Here is a 6,170-nt window from a genome sequence, read left to right as displayed (position 1 = left end):
GAGAACCCTAAAAGACAAGCCCAGATGGGCTGGACTCCAATGGGTCTGTGTCAGACTTAGACTCTAGAGCATTTCTGGGAGGCACAGGATGATGCATGGGCTGCAGTTTCCACTGGAGCCCTCTGGGTGTGTGGCTCATATGGGTGGCCTTATCTGCTTGGAAATTGGACAGAGCATTGTACTTGGGGATGGCCCTATTTGCCTGCTCCAGTTCAGAAAACCTTTGTAAGCTGGCCAACAAATTGGGAAGTATTTAAAGTGCATCACTGGATACAGTGTATCTCCTAATGGCATTACACATTAGCTTATTTTTCTCCTCAAGATGTTTCTATAGTCACTGAGACTAAAATAACTGCTTTAACTTTGCACACTGCTCATGTGTTGAATGCAACACATGATTTCTTAAGTCTGTTGAATGAGGAAGTATATCAATTAAGAAAAGTAGCATTGCAAAACTGTATGACTGTATGATTGCATTCCAATGGGGTATGTGCCTTAGTAGGGGCAGAATGCTGTGTATGTGTTCCTGATGTGCACCAGGAACAGTAACATATGTGAGTCAAGCTTTCTGGGCATTAGCCTCTGAGACTCATGCCATTGGACACCTGACAGGCAATCCCTTGCAGGAATGGTGGGTATCCCTAACCACTGAACGGCAGTGGGTTCTTGCTGTCTTGGACAGCAGCACTTGTTTTTTGCTTGCATGTTGCTGTAGGCTATACTGCTTTTGTGGTTTATGGGTTCAGGGCTCTGCCCTCCTTACCAAGGGAACTTCACGGAAGATATCCCCATGTAGATTGTGTGGTGAAGAACACAGAAGTGGTGAATTGTAGGGTAAATTGAGGCAGTCTGTCTTCCTCACCCAGGTGTCTGGGTAACTAAGGGAAGCAGGTTTCCCATGACCTTGAATGGGCCTGATAAGTAGTGTTCTCATAGCCTTGATACTGGGCCCGATAAATGATTCCTATAACATGAAGTGGGCTCGCGTGTGCAGAATCATGCTGTTATATAATTGGTGTTTTGCTAGCTTTGTTTGTCTCTAGTACTTAAGCAGGTAGGGGCTTCTCACTAGAGAAACGCACAGCTTGCAGTGTGTGTGGCTCACCCACCTGTGAATAAAGGCATGTCAAGCATCCCCATGGCTCCATGCATTTTCTTCTGCCTCCCCGAATCTGCCAGGCCTTGAGTGGTTGCAACACAGCAACTATTAAATTAGCCAAAATTATAAACAACCTACATTAATTTTCCCTAACTAGGTTACATGTGTCACATGTATCAGGCTCAGTACCAAGTTCGTATAAAAGGAAAAAGACCAATCCTGGCTAGTGTGGCTCAGTGGACTGAGCACCAGCCTGTGAACCAAAGGGCCACCGGTCTGATTCCCAGTCAGGGCACATGCCTGGGTTGCAGGCCAGGTCCCCAACAAGGGGCATGTGAGAGTCAACCACACATTGATGTTTCTCTCTTTCTTTTTCTCCCTCCCTCTCTCTGAAATAAATAAATAAAATCTTTTTTTAAAAAAGGAAAGAGGCCAATTTCTTGGGAACAGTGAATGAAGTATTGACACAGAATCAATGATCATTCTCATCTTCCTTTCTTTCTTCTGCCCTTGTTTTCCTTCATCTATTCTCAAACACTGTCATAACTTGGGCCATTCTTCACCTCAGGATGGTTATGGCAAGTAACAGTCAAAAATTTTCTTGGTTCCTTCTGGTCCATGTCTTAATTGTTCTGAGCTCCCCAGCTCCTTGAGGAGATGAAAGCCATGGTAATATTTCTTTTAAAATGCTCCCCACCCTCAACTTCAGTTCATCTCCTCTGAAGCTATTACACTGACTTTAACTGGCTTATTTCCTCTTAAACTAAGTCAGAGGAATAGGGGGTGATAATTATTATTATTGGATTAATTCATTCATTTGTGTGATAATTTAGCAATAATCAGTAATAATTAGGAATTAAAACATTCTTTTGGTCAAGTCTCATAGATCTATACAAGTTGCAGCTCTCTGATCCTTCTTCTGTTGTCACATCTCTCTCTGGCCCTATCCAGGAAGGGTTCCCACATTTTAAGGACTCATGGGATTAGACTGAGTCCATTCAGACAATCCATGATAATTTCCCATTTTAAGGTCCTTAATTTTAATCACATCTACAAACTCCCATTTTTTTAATATAAAGTAATGTATTCACAGGTCCTGGGAATTAGCTTCTGGACATCTTTGGAAGGTCATGATTCTGCCCACCACACATGACACATTTTAAACATTGAATAACTAAATCTCTTGCTATAATTGTTTACAAGTGTAGGAGTGTGACAGTGGGTCTGGTTCGCTGATGTGACCTGTTATGTTGATGATCACATATCAACCCAAATAGAGGTAGAGCTGAGAGGACTTTTCCTATCTACTCAAGATGATGCTACATAAGTAAAATCTAAAATCTACATAGTTAGAAACAGATAGGAGCCTGTAAATTTCTGAAGATAAAGAAGGGTACTTAGATATTTTATAAAGCTGTTTATATTGTTAAATTTGTCCATTTAAACTAAATTCTCAATTTTTTTCAGCTCTGTATAGAGATGGTCAACGACTCCAAACAGCTACTGTTTCACCTTGAAGTTTTTTGACTTTCTCTAAATGGGGGTCAGCTTTCTCCTCAACAAAAATGCTGGCAGGGGCCAATGTTCCTTTTCTGAGCCTTCCCCCCACAGAGCTGGTAGAAGACTGCCATATCTGAGTCTCCATCAACCTGGTTCGCATTATTTGCCCCACCCTGATTCCCTGAGGCTCCTTTCTACCCAACTTTCAAGCCCACTCAAGCTGTATCCAGTGGCTTTTCTATATGAATGGCTTGTCTTGCCTCATGTTTCAGGTTTTCTCAAACAAACAGCATCTGACCTCAGTGAGCCCCATACCTTGCACTAAGTGGCCCCAGGCATGGCACTAGCAGAAGCTGGCCTTGGTTCACAGCTTGGCCTTACTTGAACACCTCCAAGCCCAGCAAAAGTAGCAGCCATCTCTAGATCACTTTGTACTTCTGCCAGGTGGCCCACAACAGAACACAGGTGGTAGCTGACCTTGGCCTGCATCTCTTGGGAAGCCCCAGAACCTGCACACCACCACCCAACCACTTCAATAAGTGATATATTCAAGGGGTGAATTCAGTGGGCACCAGAGCCTTACTGAATCCAGCCCTGCTCTTGTGGAGTGGGCACCTGCACAACTGATTCACCACAATGGTTAAAGGTTGGTAGTCAATGGTCACTGCCAGTCCTTATAGCTGATCAGCCTGGGTAAATCCCTCCCATTGACCAGCCAAAAGCAACTGATGATGAACTACAAAATGATGAAGTACACAGGCCACCCTCAAGGTACTCTGCTTGGGGTGACGGGGAGGCTGTGCTACTGGACTCTACAGGACACCTACTATATTAGGCCACACTGTCAAGCTTGGGAGTCATAGCAGCTCTACCTAATACATATAAACAAACACAGGGAGGCTGCCAAAATGAGGAGACAAAGAAACATGGTCAAAATTAAAGAACAGAGCACAACTCCAGAAAAAGAACTAATCAACATGAAGACAACATGAAGGCAGAACAGAAACAGAATCATAGATACAGAGAACATTTTGATGGTTGTCAGATGGGAGGGGTCTCAGGGGGTTAGGCAAAAAAGGTAAAGATCTAATAAGTACAAATTGGTTGTTACAGAATAGTCTTGGGGATGTAAAGTACAGCATGGGGAATATAGGAGCCACACAATATATATGCATGACCCATAAACATACACAATGGTGTGAGGATTGGGAGTGGTCTGAGTAGAGGGGGGCAAAGTGAGAAAAACTGGGACAACTGTAATAGTAAAAACAATAAAATATAATTTAAATTAAAAATTAATTAAAAACTAAAATATTTCCATTAATGTAGATACCATTATTTTTTCTTTTTCTAAAACATATTTGATTATGCTATTACAGTTGTCCCAATTTCCCCCCTCTGTTAGCCTCTACCCAGTACCCCCATTCTTTCCAGGACCTCCTTTTAGTTTATGTCCATGGGTCATGCATATAAGTTCTCTGGCTACTCCATTTCCTATACTCTTAATATCCTCCTGTTTTGTACCCACCAATTTGTACTTCCTCATCCCTGCACCTTTTCCCCCTTCTCCCCTTTTCCAATCCCAATTGAAAACCCTCCAAATGATCTCCATATTTATGATGCTGTTTCTGTTCTGTTTGTTTGCTTAGTGTGTTTTTTAGATTCAATTGTTGATAGTTGTCAATTTATTGCATTTTACTGTTCATAGTTTTGATCTGCTTCTTTTTCTTTAAATCAGTCCCTTTAACATTTCATATAATAATGGCTTGGTGATGATGAACTCTAATTTTACCTTGTTTGGGAAGTACTTTATCTGCTCTTCCATTCTAAATGATAGCTTTGCTAAATAGAGTAATCTAGGTTGTAGGTCCTTGCTTTTCATCTCTTTGAATACTTCTTGCCAGTCCCTTCTAGCCTGCCAAGTTCCTTCTGAGAAATCAGCTGATAATCTTATGGGAACTCCTTTGTAGATAACTGCTTTTTTCTCGATGCTTTTCATATTCTCTCTTTATCTTTCTTGGCTAGTATGGCTCAATGGATTGAGTGCTGGCCTGTGAACCAAAGGGTCACCAGTTAGATTTCCAGTTAGGGAACATACCTGGGTTGTGGGCCAGGTCCCCAGTAGGGTATGTGTGAGAGGCAACCATGCATTGATGTTTCTCTCCCTCTCATTCTCCCTTCCTCTCTCTCTCTAAAAATAAAATTAAAAAATGTTTTTTAAAAAGATTCTCTCTTTAACCTTTAGCATTTTAATTATGATGTGTCTTGGTGTGGTCCTCTTTGGGTCCATCTTCTTTTAGATTCAATGTCTCCTGAACTTATATGTCTATTTCCTTCACCACATTAAGGAAGTTTTCCGTCATTATGTTTTCAAAGAAGTTTTCAATTTCTCGCTCTTCCTCTTCTTCTTCTGGCACCCCTATACCCTATAATTCAGATGTTAGTATGCTTGAAGATGTGCCAGAAGCTCCTTAGACTATCTTTGTTTTTAAAATTCTTTTTTATTATGATTTTCTTTCTTATTTTAAAAGTATATTTTATTGATTATGTTATTACATTTTTCCCAATTTCTCCCCTTTATGTCCCCTCTACCCTGCCCCCTCAACTCTGCAGCATCCCCCCCCCAGCTTAGTTCATATCCATGGGTTGTACATACAAGTTCTTTGAGTCCTCTGTTTCCTGTACCATTTTTCTCTCTCTCTGTCTATTTTATGCCTACTAATTATGCTTCTTTTTCCCTGTACCTTTTCCTCCAATTCCTCCCTTCCCCCTCCCCACCTAAAACCCTCCATGTGGTGTCCATTTCTCTGGTTCTGCTCCTTTTCTAGTTGTTTGCTTAGTTTTTGTTGTTTTTCTTTTCTTTTAGGTTCATTTGTTGATACTTGTCAATTTGTCGTCACTTCACTGTTCATATATTTTATTTTATTTTTCTTAGATAAGTCCCTTTAACATTTCATATAATAAAGGCTCAGTGATGATGAATTCCTTTAACTTGACCTTATCTGGGAAGCACTTTATCTGCCCTTCCATTCTAAATGAAAGCTTTGCTGGATAGAGTAATCTAGGTTGTAGGTCCTTGCCTTTCATGATTTCAAATACTTCTTTCCAGCCTCTTCTTGCCTGTAACGTTTTGTTTGAGAAATCACCTGATAGCCTTATGGCCACTCCTTTGTAGGTAACTGTCTCCTTTCTCCTTGCTTCCTTTAGTATTTTCTCTTTACATATAATTTTGGGTAGCTTAACAATGATGTGCCTTGGTGTGTTCCTCTTTGGGTCCAACTTCCTTGGGATGCTCTGGGCTTCCTAAGCTTCCTGGAAGTTTATTTCCTTTGCCAGATTGGGGAAGTTTTTCTTCATTATTTGTTCAAATAAGTTTTCAATTTCTTGCTGTTGTTCTCCTTCTGGCACCCCTATAATTTGGATATTGGAATGTTTCTTGTTGTCCCAGAGGTTTGTAAGATTCTCTTCACTTTTTTGAATCTCATTTCATTTTGTTCCGGATGGATGTTTATTTTTTTTCTCTTGTTCCAAATTGTTGCTTTGAGTCCTGGTTTCCTTCCTGTTGCTGTTG

This window comes from Phyllostomus hastatus, unplaced genomic scaffold, assembly GCF_019186645.2.
Source record: "Phyllostomus hastatus isolate PE091 unplaced genomic scaffold, TTU_PhHast_1.1 phas_scaffold_39, whole genome shotgun sequence".
Taxonomy (NCBI): domain Eukaryota; kingdom Metazoa; phylum Chordata; class Mammalia; order Chiroptera; family Phyllostomidae; genus Phyllostomus; species Phyllostomus hastatus.
Note: the sequence above shows the minus strand (reverse complement) of the source record.